The following is a 14,899-nucleotide window of genomic DNA, read 5'->3' on the forward strand; positions in this document are numbered from 1 at the left end:
TTTCCCTTGGTTTATCTACATCTGTCTGTCTCCCCTTCTCATGTCTGGAATGTCTTTCTTTCTCTGTTTCCTTTTTCTCCCTAGCCCTCTTTCTTAATCATCAATAATTAAAAACTAAATTATAATATATAATTTTAAGTGTTATGTATAAAGTATTCTATATTCCAACTTCTAATTATTTTTACAACACATGATCTGAGAGCTTCATATTTCTCAAAAATGATTGAGAAATTTGTTTTGCCTGTGAGCCAATGAGTTTCAAAGAAAATAGGAAAAAAAAACATTTTTCCATTCCCAACTTAATATTTTAAAATGTTTTAGAATGATATTATTTAACTGTATGTGTTTATACTTAATATGGCTTATACCAGTACTTATAAGCAATGCAAAAGATGAAGGCTTTAGTTAAATTTAAAGTGGGGTATTAGCCTCATATGATAAAATATATGTATAAATGCTGATTTGAAATTTACTATTCATTCTTTGCCAAACACATTTATTCACATATACATGTCCTCAGTAGAGATTTTGTCATGATTATATCTCTAAAATTTATCTTGCTTAAAATAAATTACGGCCCAATATACAATATCTAGTTTAGCATAGTGATTAAGATTGTAGTCTGGAGTTAAATACAACTGATTTTGATTCTCAACTGTACCCTTATTCGCTGAATGATCTTCATCAAATTATTACCATTTTCTGGGTTTCTGTTTGCTAATATGTAAAATAATAGTAAAGTACTATTCTTAATAGGGGTGTGTGAGAACCCTAAATGTTAGATTTATGTTAGGTACTTAGCAATTTGCCTGGCACATGGTAACCAACAAAAATTTCAGCCTAGGAAAGGTTATTTTAATTGATGTTCTAGCTTTTCTGTCATTGTATCGGTATCAGTAAAATTTTAAAGAAGCATTAATAGTACTATCTCAGAATAGGAGTTTTTTGAAGTCAGACTAAGTCCATTTGAGTAAAGATTATTCTAGAAGTCAGAGTGGCAGCATGTTGGGATGCTGAGAGAGGAAAGCACTCTCCTTGTGGACAGTTTGCACGTGCCTCACCCAGTCTGCACTCTATAGACTCTGCCTGAAACATGTGTGTGCACACACGTGTTCGGTCATGTCTGACTCTTCCTGACCTCATGGACAGTCTCCTATGCCCATGAACTCTTCCCAGCCAGAATACTGGAATGGGTTTCCTCCTCCAGGGGATCGTCCTGATCCAGGGATAGAGACTATGTTTCTTGTGTCTCTTACATTGGCAGGCAGACTCTTTACCACTGTGTCACCTGGGAAGCCCTCCCTGAATCATATATGGAGTATCAATCATATATGCAGTCATTATAAAAATTAGATGACTGATTCACATTATGTACTGCCTATGATCTCCAAACAAAGATCATGGTATCCGGTCCCATCACTTCATGGGAAACAGTGGAAACAGTGGCTGACTTTATTTTTCTGGGCTCCAAAATCACTGCAGATGGTGATTGCAGTCATGAAATTAAAAGACGCTTACTCCTTGGAAGGAAAGTTATGACCAACATAGACAGCATATTCAAAAGCAGAGACATTACTTTGCCAACAAAGGTCCATCTAGTCAAGGCTATGATTTTTCCAGTGGTCATGTATGGATGTGAGAGTTGGACTGTGAAGAAAGTTAAGCCCCAAAGAATTGATGCTTTTGAACTATGGTGTTGGAGAAGACTCTTGAGAGTCCCTTGGAGTGCAAGGAGATCCAACCAGTCTATCCTAAAGGAGATGAGTCCTGGGTGTTCATTGGAAGGACTGATGCTGAGGCTTTAACTCCAATACTTTGGCCACCTGATGTGAAGAGTTGACTCATTGGAAAGACCCTGATGCTGGGAGAGATTGACAGCAGGAGAAGGAGACGACAGAGGATGAGATGGCTGGATGGCGTCACTGACTCAATGCATACGAGTCTGAGTGAACTCCGCGAGAGGCCTGGCGTGCTGCAATTCATGGGATTGCAAAGAGTCAGACACGACTAAGCGACTGAACTGAACTGAGCTGATGATCTCCTTTTACAATATCCCCAAAGCCTGATCATCCACCAATATTTGGCCAAATCACTTAACCCCTATTGGTCTAATCTGTAAAATAAAGGGTACACATATAATACTATTTCTCCTTACTATGAATTCTGTAGATTTCACTTAGCATGCAGCACTAAAGCTTCAACAAAATGGATTCTGTACTTTTATCAAAGCATGGAGATGTGTGGGCTCTCCTAATTGGATCTAAGCACTCTTTGCCTAAGTAGAGACAACCAGAGTTCTTTTGGGTGTTGGCAATGACATCATACTTTTTAAGGCATGTTCTTAACCCAACTCACAATTCTTAGAATTTGCCAGTGACTCAGAACTTCTTCATTGTGCCCCTGGCTTTCTGTAGGTGCTTGAAATTTCAAACATGAGACAATTAAAATCTAAATCCTGTTCATCCACACATATGACTACTTGTTGCCTCTGGTCAGCCACACATAGAGCTGTAATTATATGTGTCCTTCAGAGTTTATGAAACTTGATAAATTAATTGGCCTTTATAAAGCTCTTTGAGCTATGAACATGAAAGGTACTATGGATGTGTTAAATACCTTATTTCATATGTCCACCTTGCCCCAGGATCCAGTGTGTGTGTGCAGGGGGAGCCTCAAGCCTGAAGCAAGCCAGTGGCAAGGGCAGGAGCCTTCTGCCTTGTCAGCAGTAAGATAGCACAGGGCTAAGGTCAGTCCCCAGTGTATTACAGAATATGGTCAGCATTTATTTTCTTTTAACATGAAAATCTGGAATGTCTATGTTACCTAGGAAATCCTTCCTCACCTTGGCAATTCAAAAAGATGGGCAGAGTCAGACTTCACCTGTCTAATTCTATGCCATAGCTCAAATTAAAAGATTGTCTCTTTTCTGTGTTATTTATGTATTATTTGACTGTGTGTATGTGCTAAGTCACTTCTGTCATGTCTGACTCATTGCAACCCTATGGACCATGGCCCACTAGGCTCCTCTGTCCAGGCAATAACACTGGAGTGGGTTACCATGCCCTCCTCCAGGGGATCTTCCTGACCCAGGGATCAAACCTGCATTTTTTACATCTCCTGCATTGGCAGGTGGGTTCTTTACCACTAGCGCCACCTGGGAAGCCCATTATTTCACTACCATTTCCTTAAAAACAAATCCATCTCAATATTTTCGGTTACACTTCATCTCACCAGAGAGACAGAGGCATAAAGTGAGAGAGATTAGAACCAGCCACTTGTTGGTCATTTATCTCCTGTCTGTGTGCATTTTACTCTTTTTGAAGGATGCTGCTGCTGCTAAGTCGCTTCAGTTGTGTCCAACTCTGTGCGACCCCATAGACAGCAGCCCACCAGGCTCCCCCGTCCCTGGGATTCTCCAGGCAAGAACACTGGAGTGGGTTGCCATTTCCTTCTCCAATGCATGAAAGTGAAAAGTGAAAGTGAAGTCGCTCAGTCGTGTCTAACTCTTAGCGACACCATGGACTGCAGCCTACGAGGCTCCTCCATCCATGGGATTTTCCAGGCAAGAGTACTGGAGTGGGGTGCCATTGCCTTCTCCATTTGAAGGATGACATATATGTTATTCCTAGGCTTATTGAAATCTCAGGTTACTGTGTGAGGGTCCCCTTGTTTCTTCTCCCAATTTGTTCTTTCAGTTAAACTGGAGTTTTATAGGAAGAATACAGGAAACCAATGGTCAAGGGCCTCCTTGGAAGATCCAGCCTCATGAAGGGCAATGCAGCATGAGTATTGGGTGACAGTTTTTGTGGTGACTGGGACAGATAAGAAATCAATGGTAGACTGTGGTGTGACACCTTTGATTCTATTGGAAAGAACACTCTAGGGGAAAAGGGAAAATGACATGTTAGCTGCTTGTGACATAAAAGGTGAGAGAGCAGGGGAAAACATCCTGAAAACTGATGTATTTCTGAGTCATGTATTACAAAAAAGAAAGTCCTTGTTAGTAAACCAGCAGGAAACCATTGGCCGAAGACCTAAAAATATTTAGTAAGCCTGTAGTTCCTGCTGCTGTGTTCTCTGTAGTGCTGGTGAATGTGGCTTGTACATCTTCATGATTTTTCCTTTGTTAGGGTACCAATGACTGGGCATGTTATTAAAAGAAATGTAGGTAATTGTAGCCCTCAAGGTAAAAGATTCAGCCACATAGGCATGGGGGCAGTGTTTCAGTTTGCTGTGAATGTATTTGGGGAATAACTGAAACAACAGATTCAAGACAGTTTCTGAGACAGGCAGGTCTCCTTCATATTTCCTTCTGCATGTCCTTTTGACAACATTTACAAAATTCCACAGATGCATAATTGAAAGTCATATTGTTCAATAGACTTTTCTGCTTAAATGTAAGCATTGTGATAGTAGCTAAGATAGAGCTCGAAACCTGTTTCTGTGGTTTCAAGCTTCCAGCCCACATTCTCCTACTCCTACTCTGTCATCCTCAGCTTTTAGTCAACTTCTAGCATTTATCTTTATTACATACAGCATTTCGGAGAAAGAAAACTGTATCTTTGAGTGTTCCAACATGTTTCAGCATGGCCCTTTCATCCAAAGGAGAATATATACTATGTAAGACAAAGTACCACCTACAGTATAATAGTCACTTGCATATATTTCCTCTGTAACACAAGGGGATTTTAAACAACTGAGATAAAATATACTTCCTAAGACATCTAACTGTAGTAGGTCTTATTTTCCTCTTTAGTAATAATATTAAGAACAACAGAAATAGCAGGAACATATATGGGTGTAGCACTGTGCAAGGAGAGTTGTAAGCCTATTTTATGTAACCGTCATGACTTATCATGAAGGGGAGACACTGGGGCTTAGTATTCTTAGGTCAGAGCTGCTCAGGATAGATCCCCACTTGAATCCAATCTTTGTGCTTTCTAAAATTACGCTAAAGGACTTCCCAGTGGTTAAGACTTCACCTTCCAATGCAAGGGATGTGGGTTTATCCCTGGTCAGTGAGCTAAGATCCCACATCCCTGGAGACCAAAAAAAAAACAAAACATAAAACAGAAGCAGTTCTGTAACAAATTCAAGAAAGACTTTAAAAATGGTCCATATCCAAAAACCTTTTAAAAAATCATGTATATAGTAGGAACATTAAAAAAAAAACAACTTTTCAGACCTGCAGGCTTATTTTTTGATAATTTAGGTAATAGAGAAATGTATAGAGAAGAAATATAATTTACTAGTAGTTCCACTCTTCAGTTTTAGAGTATGATTCTTTCTACTACTCTTTTTATGCAAAGCTCCTTGCTTTAAAAAGCAAAATAGTATCACACCGTATCCTTCCACTTAGCTTAATGTTATGAATATTTACTGTATCATTATGACTGCAACCATGAAATTAAAAGATGCTTGCTCCTCGAAAGAAAAGCTTTGACCAACCTAGACAGCATATTAAAAAGCAGAGACGTTACTTTGCCAACAGAGGTCCATCTAGTCAAACTTATGGTTTTTCCAGTGGTCATGTATGGATGTGAGAGTTGGACCATAAAGAAGGCTGAGCGCCAAAGAGTCGATGCTTTTGAAATGTGGTGTTGAAGAAGACTCTTGAGAGTCCCTTGGACTGCAAGGAGATCAAACCAATCAATCCTAAAGGAAATCAATCCTGAATATTCATTGGAATTACTGATGCTGAAGCTGAAGCTACAATACTTTGGCCATCTGATGTGAAGAGCTGACTCATTAAAAAAGACCCTGATGCTGGGAAAGTTTTAAGGCAGGAGAAGGGGATAACAGAGTACGAGATGGCTGGATGGCATCACTGACTCAATGGACGTGAGTTTGAGCAAGTTCTGGGAGATGGTGAAGGACAGGGAAGCCTGGTGTGCTGCAGTCCATGGGGTCGCAAAGAGTCAGACATGACTGAGCAATTGAACAACAAATGTAAATTTATGGATTATTTTTAAAAGCCACTTAATACTCTATCACTTAGTGTTTCCTGAATTATTAAGTATTGACTTTATTATTTCTACCATAATTTTCCTGTGAAAAGGATGTCTTGCCAATTATTTCTTCAGGATAAATTATGAGAATTGGATTAAAAACTAGCACAGTTTTTAAAACTCTTCATAAACATATGGTCCATGCCCTTAATTTCTACCTTATTCATATAAAAATAAACATTTTTGCTTGTTTTATAAACATATACCCATTAAAAGCTTGTTTTAACTTCTAACAATCTAGGAATCTTTGATTCTTTTTTAACTTCCTTGGCTGTGCCAGGTCTTAGCTGTGGCATGAGGGACCTTTGATCTTCATTGCTACATGTAGGATCTTTAGTTGTGGCATGTGGAATCTAGTTTGCTGATCAGGGATTGAACCCAGGCCCCCTGCATTGAGAGCATGAGGTCTTATCCACTGGATCCCCAGGAAAGTCCCTGGGAATCTTTGATTCTTAATCAATGATTCCTAAACCTTTCAAACATAGCGTGTCATTTTTACAATTAATGCCTTGACATGCCCCACTTTTAGATCCTGAAACATAATTTATAGTTAAGATAAACTACCTGATGTGAACTGACTCATTTGGAAAAACCCTGATGCTGGGAAAGATTGAGGGCAGGAGGAGAAGGGGACAAAAGAGGATGAGATGGTTGGATGGCATTACCGACTCAATGGACAGGAATTTGGGTAAACTCTAGGAGTTGGTGATGGACAGGGAGGCCTGGTGTGCTGCAGTCCATGGGGTCACAAAGAGTCAGACACGACTGAGCGACTGAACTGAACTGAAACTATCTATGCTCACAATTTAAATATATGTGTATAACATCTTGATCTTAGTGTGTAAATGCGTTATTTATTTAACTAGTAATACATAATCTAACAGGCTTCACAGGTAGCACTAGTGGTAAAGAACCTGCCTGACAATGAAGGAGATGTAAGAGACGTCGGTTCGATCCCTGGGTCAGGAAGATCCTGGAGGAGGGCATGGCAATCCATTCCAGTATTCTTGCCTGGAGAATCCCATGGTCTAAGGAGCCTGGCAGGCCACAGTCCATAGGGTCGCAAAGAGTCAAATAGGACTAAAGCAACTTCACACACACACACACACACACACACACACACACACACACGTATATAATCTAACAACATGTGCTTTGGTGTGGAAACATGGGGATTCCACATCACTAGAAGATACAATGAGCTTTCCAGGTGGCTCATACACTAAAGAATCTAGCAGCAATGCATGACACCCTGGGTCAGAGAAGATACCCTAGTGAAGGGAATGGCTACCCACTCCAGTATTCTTGCCTGGAGAATCCCATGGACAGAGGAGCCTGGAGGGCCATCATCCATGGGGTTGCAAAGAGTCACACTCAAGAAGATACAATAAAGTCATCAGCTGCTTCTACCTGTCCCTCAAATCAGTGACGAAGAAGCAGCTACACCTGTCCTTTGATACATGTGTGTTGTGGATACTTTATGACATGAACTTTCCAAACATCGTAAAACTATTGGTAAAGTTCCAAACAAACTATAGCACAATACTCCTTTGATTTACATGGTAGTGTATTCCTGAAACAATTCAAGGTGTATTTTAAAGCATGCCCCAAAACATTTGTATACCTAAAATGAAATTAAACTTTAGGCTCAGTGAATCCTATTCAGGTCTCACCTGCAAACAGCAGACTTTTTAAAACTCGTATGGGAACAGAGACAGTTCTCAGTCTTTTGAGACTGCCGAGAGCATGTCAGAACTTCCCGTAAGCTTGTCCATCCACTTCCTGTTTCACCTAATATGTGTTTTCCATATGTCCCCGAGGGGTGGTAATACTGTTTGAGAAGTACTGCTATGCATAGACTAGTCTAGGATTTGAATACAGGAATGAGAATAATAAATTCTCAGATCTATTCCTTGATTACAAACTCGTAACTCAGGTTACTCCCCTTTTGAAGAGACTGGCCTTGAGGTTCAAAACCCACAATTTTTCACAGATTTGCACTCATTATATCAAATGAATTCTTCCTCCATCTTTTTCTACCTTCTGTCTACTTTTTGGTTTTAAAATTCACCCAAGTCTGAAAGTAAAAATTGCATGCTTGAAGATAAAAATAACTTAACCAGACCCTTTAATTTAATTTTATTTCTTTGCAAGAAGGAAGTAATTGTCAATGGCCATAGCACTTAGGCCCCTAGTCAAAAGCTAAGCCACAGATGATTTCTAATTTCAGTTGTATTCTTAAAGTGTAATTCCATTTTGTATTCATCACTCAACTACGTTCAATAATATCTCCTGAGATTGCAGTTACATCCTTTTCTAATTTGGAAGTCACCATCAATTAAATTACCATGTTTAACATTTACAATAGGGAAACCATGACATCCAACAGTTTGCTGCAAATAGAATGCCACAAAAAGACAAGGCTCAGTAATCTTCAAGTATGCATGTTTTCATCAGTTTCAACTGTGCATAAATATGTGCCGGGGTCCAGCCCCGGTGGATCCAGGGTGATTCGAAGGTGGGGACAGAGTTGGCGTCTTTGGAAAAATACATATTTAATCACAAATATAGAAAGATTAGAAATGGATAGTGTAGTAGGAAGATTAATGGAGAAAAAGAGGCTGAATAACTTGGATTACATGGAATAGCATCCATGCTCCAGATGGGAATTCAGCCAGAAAAATGGGAGCAAGAAAGAAGTGACATGGGGGAATCAGTCTTTCTGGAAACTGATCCGATTTCTTTATTTTGGGGTTTGCTTATATACCTTTTGTTACACATAGGGATGAATACAGTCACGCGGGGTCAGCAGTCCTGACCTTTATCAAAATCAGGTGCTTCACATAAATGTATAAAAAAAGGTCTTAGGGATATTACATCATCTTCTGGCCATGAGTGAGACCTGCTGACATTTTATGATCCTTTCTTTCTGATAACCAAAAAACTTATTTCTTCCAAGGGTGTTTTTTCTTAAACCAGGCACCACCCTCCAAATAAAGTTACATTCCTATAGGGTGAGGGTGTAGTGAGTTACAATCAAGAAAGGAATTTACTTAACCCAAGGTTAACATGATTAGTCTTAAAGGTTAATACTTATTTCTCCTATATGCTTAAAGGTTAATACTTATTTCTCCTATATGTTAGTTATATTCATTATAAGGGTAGGGAACATGGAGATTTAGCAGCAAACATCAGCCCAACAAATGAAAATCCTTTCACCAATGCTCCCCTTAAGATCTATTTAGTCTTAAGATATGATAAAGTTACATTCTTACATAGCAAGGACACAGTGATTTATAACAAAGTACAGTGATCTATTACAAAAGAGAAAATCCATTAACTCAAAAAGTCTAGTATTGCTAACATCAAAAACTACTATATTTCCTTTTCTATAGTCCAAATATATTGATTAATATATTCCCAGGTGCCTAAGGATATGGAGGCAATCATTGACTCAACAAGAAGAAAAAGCCCTATGCTAATTAAGACTCTCAAAATACTCCAAAATTCTCTGTGCTGTTTATGGTTGAGAGGTAGTAAACAATCATGTGGCAGGAGTATGGATAATCCTGTCACACAAGCTAGTCTGTCAGCAGAGAGGTTTGACCTGAGACACCCTTGTCCCACCCAGAGCAGGGAATTAGCAGTAATTATTGACACAACAAATGAAAAACCCCTCACCAATATAATTCCTAACCAACCCATTATACTAATAATTTCTAACTCCCCAAAAGAATTTGCCTTTAGTAAGTCTAAAGCATCTCATGCCTCTCAGATTGGGAGGCTATAAACAATCTCATGTGGCTGGACGAACCTGTACAGGTGGGCTAGATAACCTTCAGAGGAGTCCGTAAGCTCAAACACTCTTGTCACGCCCAGGAATTTTTATTGCCTTGGAGCTGCACGTTTACTCCTTCTCCAAGAGAAACGGTTAAGGGGGAGAGCCCCCCGTAAAGTCAGAGGTGTAGGTGAGAGCATAAAACAGACTCTGGCTTTGGGGTTAGATGCTCGGGAACAGGGGGTTTCCTGAGGCTTGATCACGCCTTTGCATATGCCAAGCCTCCTTCCTCATGACCTTTGCCATGGGCGGAGTTCCTCACGCTGGCCCCCGGCAAATATGCTCTTTGCACAGTCACCACTGGAGGGTGTGACTAGGTGTATCCTGAAGCATCTGCTCACTCTGCGCATATGGTCTCTAAAATGCCTGGCAGGGTTTAGTAAATCATCATTCCAAAGCAAAGGAGGTCTTTGCTATGTGGGAAATAGCTAACACAAGTGGATAGACATTGAACCTTAAATTCATGAGCACATGAATTTGTCATGGTGGGCAAATTAGTAAACCCATCCAGAGGACTTGGAGACATTCTCACTACCGCAAACCAACCATCATACCTCTATTATACCAGAACAAACTCTGGGAATGATTATGATCACATTTTAAAACAATTAAAATAAGAAAAAAATTATACATTTTCATTTTTATATTTTTGTAAACATAGACATTTTATAAACATAAAAACTAAGGAAAAGTAAATATATATACCAAATTTAAATGTTGACTGGGCTTCCCTTGTAAGTTAGTCAGTAAAGAATGTGCCTGCAGTGCAGGAGACCCAGGTTCAATCCCTGGGTCAGGAAGATCCCCTGGAGAAGGAAATGGCAACCCACTCCAGTATTCTTGCCTAGGGAGTCCTGTGGATAGAGGAGCCTGGTAGGCTACTGTCCATGGATTCACAGGAGTTGTACACGACTTAGCAGCTAAACCACCACAATGTTCACTTCCCTAGTGGCTCAAGACAGTAAAGAAGCCACCTGCAATGCAGGAGACCAGAGTTTGATCCCTGGGTCAGTAAGATCCCCTGGAGAAAAGAACGGTAACCCACCCCAATATTCTTGCCTGGAGAATCCCATGGACAGAGGAGCCTGGCAGGCTTCAGTCTATAGGGTCACAAAGAGTCAGACACAACTGAAGCAGCTTAGCATGCACAGATATATAAAATATCACTTATAATTACAATGAATATTTACTATTCTCATTTAAAATTTGAGTTCTTTGTATACATTATTTGAGAAAAAAGGCTAAAATAGTTTTACTAAAATTTTTATTTGCTCTGTAGGGAAGAATATTTGACCTGTCTTCTGTTGGTACAGAATATACCAAGATAACTGCTTTACAGATCCGTACTCTTCCAGCATTAGATTAATAATGTAGATGGACTTCAAATGTGTTTTATTTCCAACTTGAGTTTTATAGGATAACTAAATGGTAGAAGTTTTAAATTCTTCTTTTCCCAAGGTTTTTTAATTGCTCTAGGTCATTCGTTAAATATATCATGTACTTTTATCTGCAAAGAATATGATTAATAGGAGAAAACTCGTGCTATGTAGCCCTGAAGTAGTTTATTTAGCAACTATTCCTTATATAGAAGACATTTTGCTTGGTACAGAGGCTATACAACAAGGATGGGGAAACTTTATTGAGGCTTTACCAGGTAGTAGGTTTACTTATGTCATTTGCTACTGACCTGGTATTTTTATTCTCTCTTCGCAGCTTGCTGAAGTATAATATTTTTCCTCTAAAAACTCACATTCTATTAAAGACAAGTGAAATCAGTATGGTAAATGAAATTATAAGGGTGTGATTAGATTGTTGTAAAAGCAAGAGGAGAGTGCTCCTATTTCTGCCAGGAGGGCTTCCCAGAGGAGGCAATATTTGAGCCAGAGCTTGAGAAATGAAAGAGATTTTGAGAGACAAAAAAGCTAAACAATGATGCTCCAGACACATGGAATATGAACGTTTCCTGAGTATTAAAAACAGTAATCTCCTGTGAGGGAAACTTGAGATTCTTGGGAAGACATAAAAGGAGAAAGTGTTAGATTGAAGGTTAGATTGTGGACATTTTAAATGCTCTAGTAAGTTGTTGTTTAGTTGCTGACTCACGTCCGTCTCTTTGTGACCCAATGCACTGCAACCCTCCTGGCTCCTCTGTCCATAGAATTTCCCAGGCTGCGCTAGAGTGAGTTGCCTGTTTTTTTGTCCAGGGGGATCTTCTTGATACAGGGATCAAACCTGCATCTCCTACACTGGCAGGTGGATTCTCTACTGCTGAGCTACTGGGAAGCCCTCTATGAAGTTATTTGGATTTTAAATACATGCCAAGATGAGTGGAAGGAGGGTGGAATGTCCAATTTTGGGGAAGCTTTGGAACCCTAGGGACAATGAAATGTATCTGTACCAGGGCAAAGGTGAGGCCCCAATTCAGCAATAATTCTTTTCTCTACCACCTACATTTCAGATTAACTATTTAAATGTGAAAATATTTAAATTTGAACTAATACCAAAAAGTAATTATGAAGACTAATCTGCTCTAGGGTGTTTCAAAGTTATGAATGAGTGATTTGGGAATACCTACTCTTCCAGGCTGCAATGTTAGCTCAGCTAATGAGAAATCAGAGGTAAATGTTTTCCTATAGCTTCAACATGTGTAACTATACACATAGATTATTATTCTTTCTACTGTAAAAATTTTCATCTTTTTTATGATGTCTCAAAAAACGAACACTATGATTTTCCTCAATGCCTTTTCATCTATTTTTTCTTAAATTGAGAGTAAGTTTACTTCTTTAAAAATTTTTTCTTAGTGTATGTATTTTCCTTCTATAATCATATATCAGTGTATATCTGAGTTATGATACACAGTGCATGATGCTTTGGGTTTCTCAGAAGAGCTAAGAAGACTACTGATCAAATGGTTTCCCTTTTATACAGATGGGGAATCTGAATCTGAGAAGCTTTTGGGTGATATCAACGGAGTTTGGGGAGGGGGCCATTGGTGGATGCTGGATTTCTGATTTTGTTTTCCTGTCTTCCTATTACTCAATCTGTTTTACTGTTTGGTTTTCTGGCTTCGTTGAGCATTCTTCCACATTTGTATAGAAATGATTTTTTTTTTAGGTACATCTTTGGCTTAGGATGTTATTAATTTCAAGTAGATAAATATCAGGATATGAGTAGGTGGTTTGAATTCAGAGAGAGAAATTCATCATAATATGTTGATACACTTTTCAGTGCCAAAGTCAGGGGAACATATGGTTTATTGGGTTCTCTGCAAAGACTGCATTTTTGTTAATATCATTTCTTTTAAAACCAGTTATTTTAGGCTTAGCAGATAAATGAAGAGTCTGACATACTTAGTTTATGCCAAATATATTCATTTTTGTAATTTATTTCTCATAATTTGTTCATTCCTTGTCTTGTCTTTTCTCTTTAATCTAACCACTTTAAAACCCATTACTTACTCTGAAACAATAATGTTATGTGTATTAGGGAGATTTAGCCATAGTCACAAGTTTATTATGAAATTAGACAATGTAATAGCTTGACACATTGGGCTGTGCTTCCTAAAGAGATGTATGACGTCTGGCATGACTCAGTTGGTAAATACCCTGAGCCCAGTGGCCTCAAGAAATATATATTGTCCTCTTCAGTTACTAGCACTTTAGTCACTAGCACTCTGCAGGGCTTCTGCAGAGCTGGGAATTCTAGACAGCTGTGGATTAGCCTTTATTACATATGACTTTACTTTCATTTGTAGTGGAAATATTCCTAGACTCTCAGTGCATCTTTATTTCATGCCTTAAAATCTTTGGATCAAAACTTTTAAAGGCAGACTTAGTTATGAATATTTACTAAGGATTGGGTGATGCTGACATCAGAGCTTCAGCTACTGACATGGGTACCATGGAGCAGGTGATGAAATAGGTGATGTTGTGCAGTCTGCCCTAGAGAAAACTCCCTGCGGCAGGTCAACTCGCTTTTTTTGGTAATTTGCCTCTTTCTTATAATGGTGAAGGCAGTCCTGACTGCCTGAGAACCTTGGTAGCCAAATTGATCTTTACCTATCAACTTTGCTGAAATGGATCTATCTCTTATAAAAATCTCTCATCCTCAGGAAGAACGCCCCATCTTTCCTGTGCTGTCAGTGTTCTTTGCCTTGTCCAGAAATACTAATTTTTTTTTCTTTAACAATCCAATGGCTTCTCAGTGTCTACAGAGCAGTCTGTATTTGCCCTTATTTATACCTGGTTAAAAGAATATGTATAATTTATATCCTGTTAAAGATCCTGATGCTGGGAAAGATTGAAGGCAAAAGGAGAAGGGGGCAGCAGAGGAGGAGATGGTTAGATAGCATCCCTGACTCAATGGATATGAATTTGAGCAAACTCCAGGAGGTAGTGAAGGACAGAGGAGCCTGGCATGCTACAGTCACAAAGAATTGGACATGACTTAGCTACTGAACAACAACAAAAGAATATAAGGAAAACTATCTGTGACTCTTTTAGGGGTTTATGCAAAGCTGTTTTCTATGAGTTCTTACCTGCACTTATTAATCAAGAAGAAAATGATACTTGTGTAGATCAAAAATCCAGTCACATTTGTTTTTAAGCTTCCTTTACCATTTTGCCTTGAACACAAGCAAGATCAAAGTAGCATTTCTAATGAAAGAATTAAGTAGAAAGTCCAGTGAGATTCCTGCATCAAGATCAAACTTCTCACTAAATCACTTCTCTGGTAATATTCCATGTTATTTCTTCTTGGTTTTGGTGCTAGTTCTGTTATTTAAGAAAACATAATAGTGCATTCTGGACTTGATATATAAGGGCCCTCAGGGGGCTCCGGCATCTGGCAGAAACCTTTGCTGTTTTCATACTTGAGGTTTGAGTCTAGCCTCCTATTCCAAATCCACTATGTAAATGTGAGGTTTAATGGAAGTCAAGGTTCTGAGTTCTAAAAAAGAGAGCAGACAGCAAAAGTATCAATACAAAAAGAGGTCAAATGTGTAATTGTGAACTTAAGTTACAAAGTAGGTAGATGTGGAAGTCTATCTGAA

General features: G+C 38.9%; 1 protein-coding gene across 2 annotated transcripts in view; it reads left to right on the forward strand.

Annotated features, from left to right (window-relative positions):
• The window catches only part of NOL4 (nucleolar protein 4), a 468,589-nt gene that overhangs the window by 349,177 nt on the left and 104,513 nt on the right, over positions 1–14,899 (forward strand). The gene's annotated exons all lie outside the window — the stretch shown is intronic.

Source organism: Capra hircus, chromosome 24, assembly GCF_001704415.2.
Source record: "Capra hircus breed San Clemente chromosome 24, ASM170441v1, whole genome shotgun sequence".
Taxonomy (NCBI): Eukaryota; Metazoa; Chordata; class Mammalia; order Artiodactyla; family Bovidae; genus Capra; species Capra hircus.